Source organism: Dipteris shenzhenensis, unplaced genomic scaffold (assembly GCF_047967505.1).
Source record: "Dipteris shenzhenensis isolate YYH24624 ecotype China unplaced genomic scaffold, Dip_SZ_1.0 scaf0241, whole genome shotgun sequence".
In the NCBI taxonomy this organism is placed as follows: Eukaryota; Viridiplantae; Streptophyta; class Polypodiopsida; order Gleicheniales; family Dipteridaceae; genus Dipteris; species Dipteris shenzhenensis.
This window is the reverse complement of record NW_028239547.1, coordinates 37,729-56,702: the sequence shown is the minus strand read 5'-3', so window position 1 is coordinate 56,702 and position 18,974 is coordinate 37,729. Positions and strand designations below refer to the sequence as shown.

Here is an 18,974-nt window from a genome sequence, read left to right as displayed (position 1 = left end):
AGACAGAGAAGAGGGGTTAGTCACCGCATCTTTCTGTGGCAGCAAACGAATCTAGAAGCACTGTGGGTGGGAATCTATGGATGGAAAAATCAATGACTGGAATAATTTCCCCTCCTCCCCTTCCCTCTCTCGCCTATGGGTTGACGTGGCTAGAGATTAGCCCCGCAAATAAGCTCATTTGAATACTCGTAGTGAATATCCATAGTAAGCGCGGGCATGTGGAACTGGCGCGAGGCGGATGTCTCGTCTCCTCGAAGAATCAAGACAATTGGGGCTTTCGGGGTTAATATCTCCTGCATCTGTATATCCGAAACGGGATTCGAGTAAAAATGGTTTGTCGGATTCACCGTGGATGGGGAGATAGAGCATTGACTCCTAAGCACCCAGTACATAGACTTTAATTAATTGCTGGGATTGTAGTTCAATCGGTTAGAGCACCGCCCTGTCAAGGCGGAAGTTGCGGGTTCGAGACCCGTCAATCCCGCTACATTTTATTGAGTCATTTCAAATAACTCAGTCGAGATATACAAATTATAATGAAGTAACTCCGCGGTTTCTGGGTCGAGCTGGATTCGAACCAGCGTAGGCGTTGCCAGCGGATTTACAGTCCGTCCCCATTAGCCACTCGGGCATCGACCCATAGATTTAGACCGGGCTTGGAAGTACTTGAAAACAGAATCGGTCTCGGAAGTGTAAATGAAAGGAGTTTATTGATGTTTTCAATCTGGGCCCCTCCCGCCACCCTGAGAAGGTACGAGGGCAAGAGAAGCCATAACGTCCGTAGTGCTTCTGCGAGATGAGTATAAGTACCCCCAGGGGAATTCGAATCCCCGTCGCCTCCTTGAAAGAGAGGTGTCCTAGGCCTCTAGACGATGGGGGCCCAATCACTCTTCAGATAATAAGAGATTATCTATAAATCGTCAATCTGATTCTCCCGAATCCCCCCCGAATACAACATCCAATGGATGGGGAATTGGAATACCTCTCCGAATCCTTATCGCAAAATCCCGCTCGATGCATACCTATATGCGGAACCGCATGTGGCATCTCCCACAACCTCTAGGTCGACTGCTTCCTAGATGTGTAGGAAGTCGAACACGGCATAGAGGTAACGCTGAGACTTAAACCTTGCAATTCTCCGAAGTGAAGTGAGGCAGTTGAAAAGCTTCACCCAATCCATATTTCCATGGACGATTATTTCTTTCACCGATGAACTTATGTATCCCAATAATAATTGGTAATTACCAGCAGCATCAGTAAGTATATAGGCTTCTCCATTGCTTTTGGTTCATTCAATGTTCTGTTTCCCCTCGAGGGAAAACCCAGATTGGAAATCTACGCCTCAAATCACTCGGTTATGACTTCCTCAATTGGGAATATCTCACTCCTGAAGCTCAAAAATATTCTCTCCACCGGTCTGAACTATCCCGGGGGCTACTGCCGGGGGTGGAAGCGGGGCAAGAAAGTCGGGTCGGCGGATAGCGGGAATCGAACCCGCGTCCTCTCCTTGGCAAGGAGATATTTTACCATTCAACTATATCCGCGTGATATGCCACCCCGTTCTATATTGAATAACTATATATGTGGTAACTCCTCTAGTCAACACACCTAATCCATCCACCTCGTCTCGGGATTTTCCCTCGTGGACGGAGAGCCCCCCCCCCCCCGAGGAGGAAGTGTCGATTCCGTAGACCGTAATTATTATTGATTCTCTCTCCCCACTCGCCATTATGAATCGTGAGGAGGGGGCCAGAATTACCGATACATTGAATCTCTGGGATATGAAGGAATTAAGTATACCCACTAGGAAAACTAATCCGATCCATAAGGAAGCCCCTGAAAAGACGACATTTTTGTTGCTTGACCAACCATTGGGGGAAGCAAGCACGACAGGTACACCAATTACTAGTAGGAATGAAATGGCGATTAATGTGAATAAAGCCAATTGGAAAGCAATAGTCGTAGTTAGGACTCTCGACGTATCAGAAGTAGAGGATTTGTACCATCTGATCCCCATCCGGTGGGACTTACACCATACCGAGACCGAGGATTTTGGACGGAACAAGAATCCTTCTAGTTCAGTACCCCGGAATCCAATGTCTCTTTCGAATCTCTTGATAATCCATCAAGTAGGAGTAAGAATTTGATTATTTGGAATGATCCCTATATTGATTTCATAGTAAATCATACGAAACCATCATCTCATATCTTTCGTAATAGGGGTGAATCTCGATACAATACATGTGTATCAAGATCGACAAGATCTCCGAAGAATTGGAGAAGAGCTTTCTAGGAGAGGTGGTCGAGTGGTTTATGGCTCCAGTCTTGAAAACTGGCATAGTGCTGAAACGCTATCGAGGGTTCGAATCCCTCTCTCTCCTCAATTGATTCAGTACCGGACCCGACGGGAGGGGGTATTAGTGGTCTATCGGTGGTCTAAAAGAACCACCTAGTATTTCCCAAAAAATGCCAATGTCCCCGAGGGGAGCCTATTCTTAATAATGATAGATGAGAGGAATCTTCTGAAGCAGTCTGGGGGTATTCCTCCTCCGCCCCGGTTCATGCGCCGCATCTCCAGGCCCAGGTCCCGTGTCAATACTTTCCCTATCAGGGTTCGAGGGATAGGAAACAAACAAATATGAGAGATCTGATGTTAACTAGAGGTATTTAAAATACCAGTTCTATCGATTGACTTATCGGGATGATCAAAGGTCAATTACCCACCCATTTGCGGGATGGGTACGTTCCACCAGATACAACTGGTGAGGATTCAAATTAGCTTCAAATTAGCTTACGGAGATGAGTCGTCATCGCCAAATCACCCCCTCCAGGGGGGTGATTTGTAGACATAAGTGCAAATGCTACCGAAACTTGTGGTTTCCCGGAACCCTATAGAAATGAACAGTGAGTTACACCTCGCCCTTCCCTCATCCGCGAGGTAAAGGTTACTGCTGGGTATATACCGACGTATCGAACTAACCCCACTGGGGGGTTAGTTTATGTATGAGCTGTGTCCCGGTTCCGCAAAGAACCACCAGTAGAAAATGGAAATTTGTCTGGTATGGTAGGTACTAATACTACCAAGTAATAACTTTCCATTAATATCTCAGCAATTTGTCCTAATTTAATGGTGTCATGGAAAGAACGGGTTCGGTATCACGGTCAATTCCCTTCTCAAACCCGGCTGCCGCCGCACGGGCTCTTCCCGCATGCCATAAATGACCCACAAAAAAGAAAAATCCTAGAACGAAATGGGAAGTAGCCAACCAACTTCGGGGAGATACATAGTTCACGGCATTTATCTCAGTAGCTACTCCACCTACGGAATTTAAGGAACCCAGAGGTGCATGAGTCATATACTCCGCGGAGCGTCGCTCCTGCCAGGGTTGTATATCTCTTTTCAACTTACTCAAATCCAAACCGTTGGGGCCTCTCAGTGGCTCCAACCAAGGAGCACGAAGGTCCCAGAAACGCATTGTTTCGCCTCCAAATATGATTTCTCCCGTGGGGGAACGCATCAGGTATTTACCCAAACCAGTAGGTCCTTGAGCGGAACCTATGTTGGCGCCGAGACGCTGGTCCCTGACAAGAAAAGTAAAAGCTTGAGCTTGAGAAGCCTCTGGACCGGTAGGACCATAGAATTCACTAGGATATGCCGTGTTATTGAACCGAACGAAACAACAAGCAGTAAAACCAAAAATAGCAAGTGCTCCTAAGCTATAGGACGGGTAAGCCTCTCCGGACCACACAAAAGCGCGACGGGCCCAAGCAAATGGTTTGGTCAATATGTGCCAGATCCCCCCGGAGATACAGATGGATCCCAGCCAGACATGTCCCCCAATAATATCTTCTAGGTTATCGACACTTACAATCCAACCCTCTCCACCAAAGGGGGATTTGAGTAAGTAACCAAATATGACACTCGGGCTTAAAGTGAGATTCGTAATCTTCCGTACATCCCCACCTCCCGGGGCCCATGTGTCATACAAGCCTCCGAAATATAACGCTTTGAATACTAGGAGGAAGGCGCCGGCTCCTAACAAGATTAGATGAATACCCAATATAGTAGTCATCTTATTTTTGTCCTTCCATATATAGCCGAAAAATGGGAAGGACTCTTCTGAAGTCTCGGGGCCAATGAGAGCGTGATAAATACCCCCGAACCCTAGAACCGCGGAAGATATCAAATGAAGGACTCCAGAAACAAAATAGGGAAAGGTATCGACGACTTCCCCACCGGGACCCACTCCCCAACCTAGGGTAGCTAGGTGGGGAAGTAGAATTAACCCCTGTTCATACATAGGCTTCTCCGGAACGAAGTGAGCCACTTCAAACAAATTCATGGCTCCAGCCCGAAACACGATCAAGCCAGCATGAGCTACATGGGCACCGAGTAATTTACCAGACAGATTGATCAGTCGAGCGTTACCGGCCCACCAAGCGAAACCTGTGGTTTCCTGATCGCGACCACCCAGAGACAGAGTTTCGTTAAAGAGCGTTTCCACGGGGTAAGACCTCCTCGGGGAATACAAGGTTTTCATGAGGCTGATCCTGAGCTGCCATCCAGGCACGAATACCCTCATTCGACAGAATGTTCTTTGTGTAGAAAGTTTCAAACTCAGGATCTTCCGCCGCACGAATTTCTTGGGAAACGAAGTCATAAGCACGCGAATTCAAAGCGAGACCAACTACTCCGATAGCACTCATCCATAATCCAGTTACTGGCACGAATAACATAAAGAAATGCAACCAACGTTTGTTGGAGAAAGCGACACCGAATATTTGGGACCAGAAACGATTAGCGGTAACCATTGAATAGGTCTCTTCGGATTGAGTTGGGTTAAAAGCACGGAATGTATTTGCGCCATCACCGTCTTCAAATAAGGTGTTTTCCACCGTGGCGCCATGAATGGCACACGAAAGAGCAGCACCAAGGACTCCGGCGACTCCCATCATATGAAACGGGTTCAACGTCCAGTTGTGAAAACCCTGGAAAAAGAGAATGAATCGAGAGATAGCTGCTACACCGAAGCTGGGTGCAAAAAACCAACCGGATTGCCCTAACGGGTAGATTAGGAATACAGAAACAGAAACAGCAATGGGAGCAGAGAACGCTATTGCATTATGGGGACGTAATTGTACGGACCTAGCAAGTTCGAATTGACGTAACATGAAACCTATCAAAGCGAAGGAACCGTGAAGAGCAACAAAGGTCCATAGACCCCCTAATTGGCACCAACGGGTGAAGTCTCCCTGTGCTTCCGGACCCCACAGTAGAAGCAAGGAATGAGCGAGACTATTTGCAGGGGTGGAAACTGCGGCAGTCAGAAAATTGCAACCTTCCAAGTAGGAACTAGCTAATCCATGAGTATACCACGAGGTGACGAAGGTTGTGCCGGTGAACCAACCGCCTAGGGAGAAATAAGCGGTGGGGAAAAGTAATAGACCGGACCAACCTACAAATACGAAACGATCCCTTCGTAGCCAATCGTCCATACTATCAAACAAATCTTTCGATTCCTTGGAGGATTTTCCAATGGCGATGGTCATAGTTATTCTCCTATTCAACTCTTCCAACCATTTTGGGTGCCCTTCTATTTCATGACATGATAGGGTCGTGGTGTAGGAAATGAAACTACCATATCACTGCCCCTTCTGAATAAGAATTTGTCGGAATCTCTCTGGCATGGTAACAATATTCCTAGGTCCCGTCGAGGGTACTTTTCTACTCCGTCTCGTTCCCCCAAGCGGATGGATATGGATAGAGTACCGATACAACGAAATTGATTTCGTGATTCTTCAGAAAGTGGGTAACCCTTTCTCTTCTTCCGAGACTCCATCAACCCGTTCGCTACGTCGATGAATCCTGATCCGGAACTTTATCCCAGCTAGATTCCTTCCAATTGAACAATCAACGGCATCTATTGGATCTCTTTATGTGGTGCTGGTGTTTCCTCCCGCATGTCCTGCCCACTGGAGAAGTACAGGAAGGAGTGGGAGAAGCACCAATTTTCAGCAATCTATCTATTTGGTGAATTGAGTAGGACACGCGTACATACAGATATTTATGATCCGTATCTTCACTTTACTCGTCTATTTCACGATGGAAGAGACACTTCCTGATATTTATTCTACCAATACTCAATACCATTCGGAAGCTTTTCGCTCCCGAATCATTCGGGTGATTAATGGCGGGTGGGTGGGGGGGGGTGGGGGGAGGCCACTTTTCCTTGATGTCGGACGAGAGAAACAAACTCCCGTCTCGATAGATTAAATGAGAACCATATAGTCCGTCTTACCTCCTGGTTAAGAAGCGGGAGATGGATCGGAATGATACGAGAGAAACCCGTAGCTGGGAGTTAGCTGAAATCTTTTCATACGAGAATTCATTGGAATATCTCCCCCTGCGGAGAGATGTATCGATAGTCAGAATTCTCATTGGATTCCTGTATCAGGGGTAACTGAATGATCTTCCACATCATGAATTACATCTACCTAAATTTCTTATATTACGGGTAGCAATAATTCTGAGATTCAAGACGGGGGGGAACATTCCGAACAGCTTTATTACGTAGCGATTCGCTGATTCTTCGTTGATTTCCCCACCCACATATGGATCCCGCTATATAGATAGATATATGTGGATATTTGTTGCGAATCTTACCGGGAGTCCCCCGAGCAGTGAAAGTGGATAATCAGGATAATCTGATTCGATAGGCATCTGGGGGGGGGGGGGGGCCTCGTCATATTCGTCGCCTATTCGGGCGAAGGATCATTTCGACGTGATCACTAATTTTCTGAATTGGTAGAAACATATGTGGTACTCTACAATGTAAGGAAGGATTACGAGTGTCTGTGCCGAGAGAAAGAGACAAGTCGAGTGAAATCTCACGAGCCCTTTATCGGATTTGAACCGATGACTTACGCCTTACCATGGCGGTACTCTACCACTGAGTTAAAAGGGCTTACCGATGATGACATTGATGAGGTGTATGAAACACAGTATGTCGGAAACAGAACTATTCTGTTTCCCGTTTCTCAAATCATTATCCTGTCACTATTCTCTCAATCTTACCAGGGGGGGGGGATTAAAAACTGCTGATACTAAAACTAGGTGGGGTAAGGTCTCTGGAACTAGCGGAAATGGTTGAGTCCTCCTTTCCACCCCCTACTTACCCGATTGAATGGATCCCGATAGAGAATCGGGAGATTCACCTGGGAAGGAGAAAAAGGAGAATGAGGGGGGAAAATTTGGGATTATCCGGTTTATGTTGTGGATGAATACCCGCCGGTACGTGGTCAAATAGTTGGAATAAAAATACGGGAACAGGGTGGACTATTGCTTTATCCCCCTATCACCTATTGCTTTATCACCCTATCACCAAGTTAATTTTCGTTTGCGGAGACGGGATTCGAACCCGTGACCTCAAGGTTATGAGCCTTGCGAGCTACCAAGCTGCTCTACCCCGCGTGGTTGATTCCCTCGCTGTAATTATTATACAGTCTTCAAATAATTACATTGAACACGAGGGAATCTTGTGAATTTATGGAGATCGATTCTCCAACAATTCGTGTGGGAAAACCAATATTTATCTACCAACTCGATTTTATTACTCCAGGCAGCAAACAAGCGTGTGCCATTTCGCGTGGTACGTGTCTGGATGAACCAAAGTCTCGATAATTGGATCTGGGGCGTCCGGTTAGGGAGCATCGGTTACGAAGACGGGTGGGTGCACTGTTACGTGGTGGAGATTGGAACGCCTCAGAAACCTCTAATTTTTCTTGTATTGATAAACCCCCCCTCATTCTCTGTTTCAGGGATTGACGTATGAGATAATATTTCCTCACCAGTTTTTGTTTCTTCTTCTCTTTCTCAATGAGACTCCTCTTTGCCGTAATTTCCTAGTCGGCGATATTGGAATGTTATTATAGAATGGATGGAATTTGGGATAGAGTCCAATTGAAGTGCTATGATTTGCCACCCATCCGTGCTATCTATCCATCAGAGACAGATTTTAATCGTGGATAAGTTGGGCTTACCACTGGCTCGAATGCCAAAGGTAAGCCCAATGCGATACATGCTTTTAGCTTTTATTGAGGCGAAACACAGAGCTACCCAAATTTACCCGATGTGGATGCTATTGAGAAAGCTGCATAGGTAAATATATAACCTACGGAGAAGTGGGCTAGTCCCACTAATCGTGCTTGAACGATAGAAAGAGCGACTGGTTTGTCTTTCCAGCGAATCAGATTGGCCAAAGGTGTGCGTTCATGAGCCCGAGCCAGAGTTTCAATAAGTTCTTGCCAATAACCGCGCCAGGAGATGGGAAACGTGAATCCAGTAGCCCGAACGAGATGTCCAAACGAAAACATCCATGCCCAGACGGATAAACTGTTCATACCGAAAGGATTGTAACCGTTAATGAGTTGTGAAGAATTCAGCCGTAGATAATCCCTCAACCATCCCATCAAGTAAGTAGAGGATTCATTGAATTGAGCTACATTTCCCTGCCACAGGGTAATATGCTTCCGGTGCCAGTAAAAGGTGACCCATCCAATTGTATTCGACATCCGGAAAACTGCCAGATAAAATGCATCCCAGGCCGAGATGTCACAGGTACCACCTCTACCTGGACCGTCGCAAGGAAAACTATAACCAAATTCTTTCTTATCCGGCATCAGCTTGGAGCCGCGCGCATCTAATGCACCCTTCACTAGAATCGGTGTAGTTGTATGTGGACCTGGAGCAATAGCATGATGAACTAAGAAATCCCCGGGTCCAATGGTTAGGAATAATGAGTTGCTATTATTATTAATGGCGTCTAACCAACCGGGTAGCCACAAGCTCTGACCAGCATTGAATGCTGGACTGTCTGTCGAGGAGAGAAGTACGTCGAAACCATACAAAGATTTACCGTGAGCGGATTGTATCCGTTGAGCAAATACAGGTTCAATAAGAATTTGCTTCTCTGGGGTTCCAAAGGCTAACGTGACGTCGTTATGGACATAGAGACCCAAAGTATGGAACCCTAGGAATAAACTAGCCCGACTCAAATGGGCTATTATTGCTTCTTTATGCTCCAACATCCTTGCCAACACGTTATCCTTATTTTGTTCCGGATCATAATCCCGTATAAAGAATATGGCTCCGTGGGCGAACGCCCCTGTCATAATAAAACCAGCGATGTACTGGTGATGGGTGTATAGCGCGGCCTGGGTCGTATAATCCTGTGCTATAAAAGCATAAGCGGGTAAGGAATACATATGTTGTGCCACTAGGGAAGTAATGACTCCTAAAGCAGCTAAAGCGAGTCCTAATTGGAAATGTAGGGAGTTATTGATTGTGTCGTAGAGTCCCCTATGTCCACGTCCCAACCTGCCTCCTGGAGGAATATGAGCTTCCAGAATCTCTTTTATACTATGTCCGATGCCGTAGTTAGTCCTGTACATGTGGCCGGCAATGATAAACACAACCGCAATTGCCAGATGATGATGAGCGATATCAGTTAACCACAAACTCTGAGTTTGTGGATGAAATCCCCCCGGAAAGGTTGAAATGGCAGTTCCTGCTCCCTGAGCACTATTGAACGAGTGATTAGCGGAGTCGGGACTTTGTGCATAAACACTCCATTGACCCGAAAAGAATGGTCCCAAACCTTGGGGGTGTGGTAGTGCAGTTAGTAAATTACCCCATCTCACATGTTCGCCTCTAGATTCAGGAATAGCGACGTGAATCAGGTGGCCTGTCCAAGCTAGAGAGCTTATTCCGAAGAGTCCTGATAAGTGATGATTGAGACGAGATTCAGCATTTTTGAACCAAGAAATACCCGGTTTCCATTTGGGTTGTAGATGCAACCAACCCGCTACCAGGAACAAGGCGGAAACAGCTAGTAAGGAGATAGCTCCGGTATATAGATCTTGATTGTCGCGTAAACCGATAGTGTACCGCCACTGATAAACACCAGGATAAGCAATATTAACCGGACCCGGAGCTCCCCCTCGGGTATAAGCCTCGACGGCTGGTTGACCAAAATGAGGATCCCGAATGGCATGAGCGATTGGTCTTACCTGTAATGGGTTTTGCACCCATGCCTCGAAGTTACCCTGCCAAGCTACATGGAATAGATTCCCAGAAGTCCAGAGAAGAATTATAGCTAATTGACCAGAATGGGAAGCAAATATTTTCTGGTAGAGACGTTCCTCGGTAATATTGTCATGACTCTCGAAGTCATGCGCAGTGGCTATACCGAACCAGATACGACGAGTAGTTGGGTCTTGGGATAGACCCTGGCTGAACTTTGGAAATCTTGATGCCGTAATGCTTTTCGAATCCTCCTAGCCATTATCCTACTGCAATGATTCTCGCTAGGAAGAATGCCCATGTTGTGGCGATTCCACCCAGAAGGTAATGAGCCACCCCTACGGCACGTCCCTGTACAATACTCAGAGCCCTGGGCTGGATAGCAGGAGCAACTTTCAATTTATTATGGGCCCGAACAGTAGATTCGATGAGTTCTTGCCGATATCCACGGCCACTGAACAGGAACGTCAGACTAAAAGCCCAAACAAAATGAGCACCCGAGAATAAAAGACCATATGCGGATAATGAAGAACCATACGATTGAATGACTTGGGAAGCCTGTGCCCATAGGAAATCACGGAGCCATCCATTAATGGTTGTTGAACTCTGCGCGAAGTTTCCTCCAGTGATATGGCTCACTACTCCCTGGTCACTTATACTACCCCGTACGTCAGATTGCATCTTCCAACTGAAATGAAATATAACTACTGAGATGGAATTATACATCCAGAACAAACCTGAGAAGACATGATCCCAAGCAGATACCTGGCAGGTACCTCCTCTACCGGGGCCATCACGAGGGAAACGAAAACCAAGATTCGCTTTGTCGGGTATTAGGCGGGAGCTCCTCGCAAACGGGACACCTTTTGGTGATATTAATACAGTAACATGAATCGTAAAGGCATGGATGTGATGCACCAAAAAATCGGCAGTACCTAATGGGATTGGTGACAAAGCAACTTTACCACCTACTGCTACTAAGTCTCCACCCCCCCAGGTCAAACTGGTACCTGCTGTTGCATTAGGTGCCGTTAAGTCAGGAGCAGAAGCATGAATGTTTTGGACCCACTGAGCAAATATGGGTTGTAATTAAATAGCAGTATCTGAAAACGTATCTTGGGGACGTCCCAACGCACTCGTAGTATCGTTATGAATATACAATCCGAAACTATGGAAACCTAGAAAAATGCATACCCGGTTAAGATGTGAAATTATTGCATCACGATGCCGAATGACACGATCCAATAGGTTGTTGTATTGAGTAGTCGGATCATAATCTCTCACCATAAAAATAGCTGCGTGTGCCGCCGCGCCTACCACTAGGAAACCACCAATCCACATGTGATGCGTAAACAGGGATGGCTGCGTAGCATAATCAGTAGCTAGGTATGGATAGGGAGGCATAGCATACATATGATGGGCCACTACAATTGTTAGGGAACCCAACATAGCAAGATTAATAGCTAATTGAGCATGCCATGAAGTAGTTAGGATCTCGTAAAGACCCTTGTGACCCTCACCCGTGAAGGGACCTTTATGAGCTTCCAGAATCTCTTTCGTACTATGCCCGATACCCCAATTGGTTCGATACATGTGACCAGCTATCAGGAAAAGAACTGCAATAGCTAGATGGTGATGCGCAGTATCGGTCAACCACAATCCCCCTGTGGCTGGATTCAATCCCCCACGGAAGGTTAAGAAATCTGAGTATTGTAACCAGTCGAGGGTAAAGAATGGAGTTAATCCCTTTGCGAAACTGGGATACATCTGAGCCAAAAGGACACGCGACGCTCGGGGGGGGGGGGGGTATTCCGGGGGGGGGGGGGGGGGGGGGGGGGGGGGTAATCTCTCTAATGGGTAGCGAGACGTGTACCTGGTGTCCCGCCCACGCCAAGGAACCCAATCCCAAGAGGCCTGCTAGGTGGTGGTTCAACATGGATTCCACGTCCTGGAACCAAGCCAATTTTGGAGCAGCCTTGTGATAGTGGAACCAACCAGCGAAGAACATCAATCCTGCAAAGATTAAGGCACCGATAGCGGTGCAATAGAGTTGTAACTCACTAGTTATTCCAGAAGACCGCCATATTTGAAAAAATCCGGACGTTATCTGTATTCCCTGGAATCCCCCACCTACATCTCCATTAAGTATCTCTTGACCAACTATTGGCCAAACTACCTGGGCGCTAGGCTTAACATGAGTGGGATCACTTAGCCACGCCTCGTAATTAGAGAAGCGAGCCCCGTGAAAATACATACCACTCAGCCAGATAAGAATAATAGCTAATTGACCAAAATGGGCGCTGAATGTTTTACGGGATATATCTTCTGAATCATTTGTGTGACTATCAGAATCATGAGCATCAGCATGTAGATTCCAAATCCAAGTGGTACTACTGGGACCCTTAGCTAAAGTTCTCGAGAAATGTCCAGGTTGAGCCCATTTTTCGAAAGAAGTTCTCACGGGATCCTTTTCCACCATAATCTTGACTTCTGGTTCCGGTGAACGAATAGTCATCGAGATTCTCCTCTCTTCGGACAGGGGATAGCAACGACCTACCAGCGGGGGATACGAAACTTCTAAGAGATGGAATTCGTATGTAAGGTATTCTTCTCCCTGAGTTTGGAACTGGAACAGCTGTAATAGAAGAGTTATCCGAGGCAGGCATTTAATCTTATTATTACACAACTTATTAGTGCTTTATGGACCTTGTATAGAGAGATTCTTATACGTTTCAGTAGGGGGGGGGTTACATATTACCAGATGGCAATCGGTAGGAGGAGAAGTCTTCTCCTTCCTGGTATCCCAGGGGGGGGGGGGGGGTAGAAAATGTAAAGGAATTTCTTTCAATTGTCTGGTCCCCATATCACTGCTACCCCGGCGTCACCCCCCTCTCTCATCACCTGGAACGTTTCGTAATCCTCAACCAATTTTGTGCTTCGATATAATTGCTTGGAGGAAGTGCTATTGCTTGTTTCCGACACTCAGCGGCTTGATCAAACCAAGATTCCGAAGCCTCCGGGTCTCCCTGTTGAATGGCCTGCTCCCCCCGGTCGGGATGGATAGATCCCTTCGAGATATCCTCCCTCAGAACCGGACTTGAGAGTTTCCTACCTCATGCGGCTCGAATGACTACTCAGTAGCTTATTCTCTATCTGATCCAAGAGAAGAGAGAGATTTACTTGGCCCCCTCCCCCGTTAGTCTAGAGAAGAATCAAGAGTAGTTACTGGGAATGGTTTCCAATCCTATCGATGCGAGATAGAATCTTTTCCATACTCCTAATTCGTGGAGGAGGGTAATAATCTCCCCCGGAACTAATTCCCCTACTTCTAAAAATAGATCCGCTGAAATGTTTCCTTTGGGATTTGATACTACACCATAGCTCGATATTCCTTTCCAAATCGATTCTATTACAGGAATCGATTGTAGAACCCCCCGAGTGAGCAAATCTCATCGTATCGACCCAGATTTTCGATGACGAATCTTTGCGGTGCTTTCTCCCTCAATTCACCCGATTATCCATGGGATTCACAGGCTTCCGTTCTTCCCCCGGACCTGAGTTACTACGGGGGACACCAAATTCCACAGCTCAGGAGAACTCCTTATGGGAGTATGCTTGTGGAAAGCCTCCTACATCGAGTGGTTTCGAATCAAGGGATCCTATAGTATGGGTAATCGCACGTAATGACGGATCACAGCCATATTATTAAGAGCCTGTGGTGGAAAAGGATTCCGTTCCAATGCTTGAAAATAGTATTCCAAAGCCTTTGCATGTTCTCCATTGCTAGTATGAATCAAACCTATATTATGGGGTATGTAACTCCGATCATGAGGATCAATCTCCAAACGCATAGCTTTGTAGTAATTTTATGAAGCTTCTGCATATTCTCCTTCGGATTGGGCCGACATTCGTCAGGGTCGCTCACTCAGCGTGAATGAGCTCCGCTTCAAAACCGTACTTGAGATTCTCACCTCATACGGCTCCTCCTGCATGATGCATGGAGAGAGACTAGTATTTGGAATAGTCTAGCAATTCCTACTCTAAACCTATGGATGAACGGGGGCTAGTGTCTGTGAAACTACTGGACTAGCCATCCCTTCTGCCAAAAATCTCTTGTTAACATGGTTGTGCCACTCCGACACGTCGACACCAAGAGACTAATGACAATTTCTCTGTTCCCAACGCTTCGAGTTTCATGGGGATCAGCTACTTCGACAATCTCCGATGATTCTAGGGGTATCCAAAATACGAACGGGATGGATGTTCGTTGTCCCAATCATTATTGGTATTCGTCATAGAAACACGACGCGCGGCTGAACCCAACCGTAACGAAGCTTTTGCGTTGTCGATTCCTCCACGTAGTGCCTCTCCCCTATGCCTACCCACGGAGTCCTACAAATAGGTCGGTCCGTAGGTTTCACCTTTTGCTTACTACTACGATTCGCCGGAGATCGAAACTGGAGCATTTGAGGCTGCATCAATCGAGGATACACGACAGAAGGACTTGTTTCCCGTTCGAAACATACCTTCACCAAACGCGGGTCTATCGGAATTTGAATCCCCCAATTAATTAGGAATTAAGGTTAATCGATTTTCCCTCCCCAAATCGCACCATCTCTATAATAAGTAAAAGCTCTCTTCTCCCTATCAGTAGTCGGTATGATTTGTAACAAGATATCCGCCAGAATCGTGGGAGTTCTATCAATAGAATTGTCATTTCTCTGGGATCTAGGCGTAATTGGAATTCCTCTTCGTTCCACTTATTATTGAGTTAATCAGGATGCCGGAAGAACAGATCTCTTTTGCAATACAAGGGGAAGAGGTGCATCCGTCTGGTATCTATGTCCCTCCCCCTCAATCGACTGGGAGGGTGGAGTAACTAATTCCGCACCGAATGAGAGTCGTGTGTGAATGGGGGTATATAGTCTCGCAGCATCCATGAATAATTACTAATGGAGTGATTGCTTTTGATGGGATCTGCATCACCTAATTGAAAATCTCTCATTATGAAATCGACTCGGAACAACTAAAAATCTATCCCAGGGATGGGGTCACCTCCCCTACCTCAATTCCGGGAATTAATCTCATTTCTTAATAACTGATGAGGCTTGCACTCACTTCCAGGAATCACTTTTTCCCGTCTATCATCGAGGATTGAGTTGCTATCCGGTTTCTTAGATTGGTAAGATGTGTAAATAGTACAAAGTTGCAGGAAAGGTGACTGAGTGGTTTAAGGTGTAGCATTGGAAATGCTATGTAGACTCTTGTTTACCGGGGGTTCGAATCCCCCCCTTTCCCCTTTGCATTCCGTCATTGACTCTGTTCCGGCACCCCAAAGAATTGCTAATCCTTTGAATGCTTCCAGTTAGTACTCCCGATTTCAAATAATAATTCCAAGAATCCCCCCCCCCGGGGGGGGGGGTATCCGAATTTCAGAATGAGGAATCCCAGACTATTAGATAATTACTTGGGGTTAGGCTTTGCGGGAGTAATACTCAACGACGAGCAATTCATTTATATCCAACCCAGTGGACTCCCGATTTGCGATTCCATTCACTAATCCTGTGGGTCTACTGTCTCCCGACGAGGAAAAAGTTGAATGATCAGGTATTTTGTCTCCCCGAGAAAATTCCATCTCTCTATTTGGTCCATTGCGAGAACCCGGTCGATTTCTCACAATAATAGTATCTTTTGGTTTGCGACGGTAACTCGGTATATCGACTATACGATCGTTCACTAGAATGTGTCTATGATTAACTAATTGCCTAGCTGCAGGAATAGTAGGAGCCATACCTGGACGAGAAACAATATTATCTGGACGCATTTCGAGTAGCTGTAATGGTACTTGACCTGTTGAACCCTTGGCTCTTCTAGCAATACGAACGTATCTAGGCAATTGTCGTTCCGTTGATCCATAATTGAAACGTAATCTCTGTTTGGCTTCCAGACGCACGCAAAATTGAGATACCTTTCTCGAAGCAGATTAATCAATAGCAATTCGTGCTTCTCTCGGATTTGATGTTTTATTTGTAAGCCCGGGTAGATCCTTGAGACGACGTATTATTTTCAGACGGGGTCCTCGATAACGAGACATAAAAACTCCTTCTTTGTAAGCATGGTAAGACCCGGAATGGACCTCTCCGTAATCGAAGTACTGGTACTATTTATAAGTGTCACCCAATTTTGTTGAACATTTGGTATTTGTAATAATCATAACATATGAATGTAGACGAACAAATACTCGAATTCCCATCGACTCTATTGGAAATGGAGGCTTCGACGCGGGGGACAAAGCCGAAGGGAGACACGGTATTGGTGCATCGACTGATACTGGGCAATATTCTGCCGGAATCGAACCGATAACCTCTGCCTTGTGAATGTGGTACTTCCGAATCCAAACCAAGCTTTCCTGGTTCTTTTGAACCCCATGGGATGGAATAGAACCCTCCTAAAGCGACAATGGTGGTTGCGCCCACGGCGCAGTCAGCCGCAAGGGTTATTCAACCACAGAGATGGGTTAGATGAGTCGATAATTCCATCTCCTACCGTATCGTATTGATTTAATTACCCCACCCGTGTATAATTCTTATGGGTACGCGAATACGGAGAAGCAGGGTATGGTCTCGCAGATATATATTCTCTGGGATCGGTGGAGTCCCTTTCTGGAGGAAATTGGGAATAGAAACAGAAAAGGGAAGAGGTTGAGAATTCGGGAATCGGGACGGGGTATATAATTTCCGCTTGACCGGAATCAAGAGACTCGTGAAATATCTCTGGAACAAATGGCATGGAACATGCAAACTCGGATGGCATGCAAAAGGATTTGATGCAATTGCAGATCCATTGCTTCGGTTTGGGACTCAAGGGGGGGGGGGGTATGGCGGAATGGTAGACGCTGCGGACTCGATTGGATTGAGCCTAGGTATGGAAACACACCGAGTGATAGCTTTCAAATTCAGGGAAACCTAGGATTATTTAGTAGGCGATCCTGAGCCAAATCTCATTTCAGAAGCAGGATTCGGATGATGAGATAGGTGCAGAGACTCGACGGAAGCTATTCCGACGAACGATCTATTAATTTCTATTATTCATTAAGCGGATAGATGTTCTCTTTCCATGGATGATTCAATCTAGAATGATCCTATAAGCGGCGAGGATCCTCTCCCAGTGCATACTCAACATCCGCACCGAGGATTGTATCAAAATCTCGAGAATCTCGGGTATTGGTGGGATCTACTCGATTATCCCCGAATCCCATCTTCTCCTGATTTCCTCTTTGTGTATGTATACTCCGTATTCGGATGAATATGGTTCGATGAATAACCATTAGTAACAGACCTTCGCGGATAGAGATGGAGTCCAACTCTACGCCGTTGATGGAAACAGCAATGCAAATTGTGGTAGAAAGAAAATCCGTTGGTCTTTGTAGGACCGTGAGGGTTCGAGTCCCTACATCCCCAGTAGAACGGGATGAAACATATTATCCAAATTGCGTAGGAGTTGTGGGAAGCATCTACCCCATGAAACAGAGAAATCCCTCCCCGTCTATTCTGGTGGATGGGATTCTTCGACCCATCAAGCGGACGAAGGGTATCGAGATACATCTCCCGAATACGTATTGATTTCCTCCACCTAAACGAGAGGGGATCCATGCTCCCGATTCATAGCTCAATCGAATCGGATTGATGTCTCGTCCCCAGCTCGAGAATATTTTTGAGTGGTTTGCGACTGAACCATTCGGCAAATCCAATGGATTGTCTGAATGGTTCGCCTGCAAGGTATAAAAAAAAAAATGGATTCGTGAGGATAGTTACTTCGATTGGACGGATAGGTAAGGGAAAGAATCAATCCACGCTGGGATATTTGTTTGGGATTATCGCGGAATCACTGGCCGGGATAGCTCAGTAGGTAGAGCAGAGGACTGAAAATCCTCGTGTCACCAGTTCAAGTCTGGTTCCTGGCATACCGATGGGAAATAATTTGATCTGATGGCTGCGGGCGAAAACCGCACTTGGAAATAGGAGAATCCAAAAAAAAAATATGGATTGCTTATTGGTCTACTGGTCGGGGTATGTATCTATACCCACACCTACATACGCTTGAACGTGCATATGTAGGTGCGGATTTCGATGCAGATACGTGGATGCGATTGATCGTACGAGAAACAAGTGTCTCAAATAAGGTAGACCAGCCTCACCTGCCGCACAAGATTAAATAGAATGATACAGAATTGGCTAGTGGGAGGATGGCTTTCAATTTTGCCTCCGTCCCAATTCGATAAGCATCCTGTAGCTCATAAAAGTCGGGTACGACATAATCCTTACGTAAAGGCCATCCCAGCCGGCTCCCAGGCATTAAGATACGTTGTAGGTGCGGATGACTCTCATAAGTGATTCCTAACATATCATAGGATTCCCGTTCCTGGAAATTGGAACTTTTCCAAACCCAACAAACGGATGGAATCCTGGGGTCTTTTCTCGGAACGAAGACTTTTGTACATACTTCTTCAGGTTGATCTGCATCGTCTCGCACCTCCGTCAGATGATACACACTAGCTAGGGATCCTCCTGGTGCTGCATCATAGGCACATTGGGAACGGGGATAATTGAAACCGCACGCATATGAAGCAACAGCTATAGAAGGCCAATCCCCTGCTTTGACCTGTGGGATCTCGACACCCCGGTAATCAGAACCTAAAGGTCTGTGGGCTAAACTATGTCTAGTCGACCAAGCGGGTAATCGACCCCGCATCTCGATGTTGGAATCGCCGTTGTTATTGATAATACTCATATTAGCTAACGTTCTATATCTCTGTGGAATATCTTCACCCGCCCGCCTCTGATACGGATTCTTCATGCATACTTTCGAATCCACTCAATCCCTTCGAGAGGAT

The 18,974-nt window shown here is 46.2% G+C and overlaps 5 non-coding genes across 5 annotated transcripts; 3 read left to right on the top strand and 2 right to left on the bottom strand.

Moving 5' to 3' along the window:
- Positions 1 to 1,473: 1,473 nt before the first annotated feature.
- TRNAG-GCC (transfer RNA glycine (anticodon GCC)) lies at positions 1,474 to 1,544 on the bottom strand. The gene has a single exon. It is a non-coding gene; the product is annotated as a tRNA-Gly (tRNA).
- Positions 1,545 to 2,292: 748 nt separating this feature from the next.
- On the top strand, positions 2,293 to 2,381 carry TRNAS-UGA (transfer RNA serine (anticodon UGA)). Its single transcript has one exon. It is a non-coding gene; the product is annotated as a tRNA-Ser (tRNA).
- Positions 2,382 to 7,397: 5,016 nt separating this feature from the next.
- TRNAM-CAU (transfer RNA methionine (anticodon CAU)) lies at positions 7,398 to 7,471 on the bottom strand. Its single transcript has one exon. It is a non-coding gene; the product is annotated as a tRNA-Met (tRNA).
- A 7,821-nt stretch (positions 7,472 to 15,292) lies between these two features.
- Positions 15,293 to 15,379, top strand: TRNAS-GGA (transfer RNA serine (anticodon GGA)). Its single transcript has one exon. It is a non-coding gene; the product is annotated as a tRNA-Ser (tRNA).
- Positions 15,380 to 17,971: 2,592 nt separating this feature from the next.
- TRNAF-GAA (transfer RNA phenylalanine (anticodon GAA)) lies at positions 17,972 to 18,044 on the top strand. The gene has a single exon. It is a non-coding gene; the product is annotated as a tRNA-Phe (tRNA).
- Positions 18,045 to 18,974: the final 930 nt, after the last annotated feature.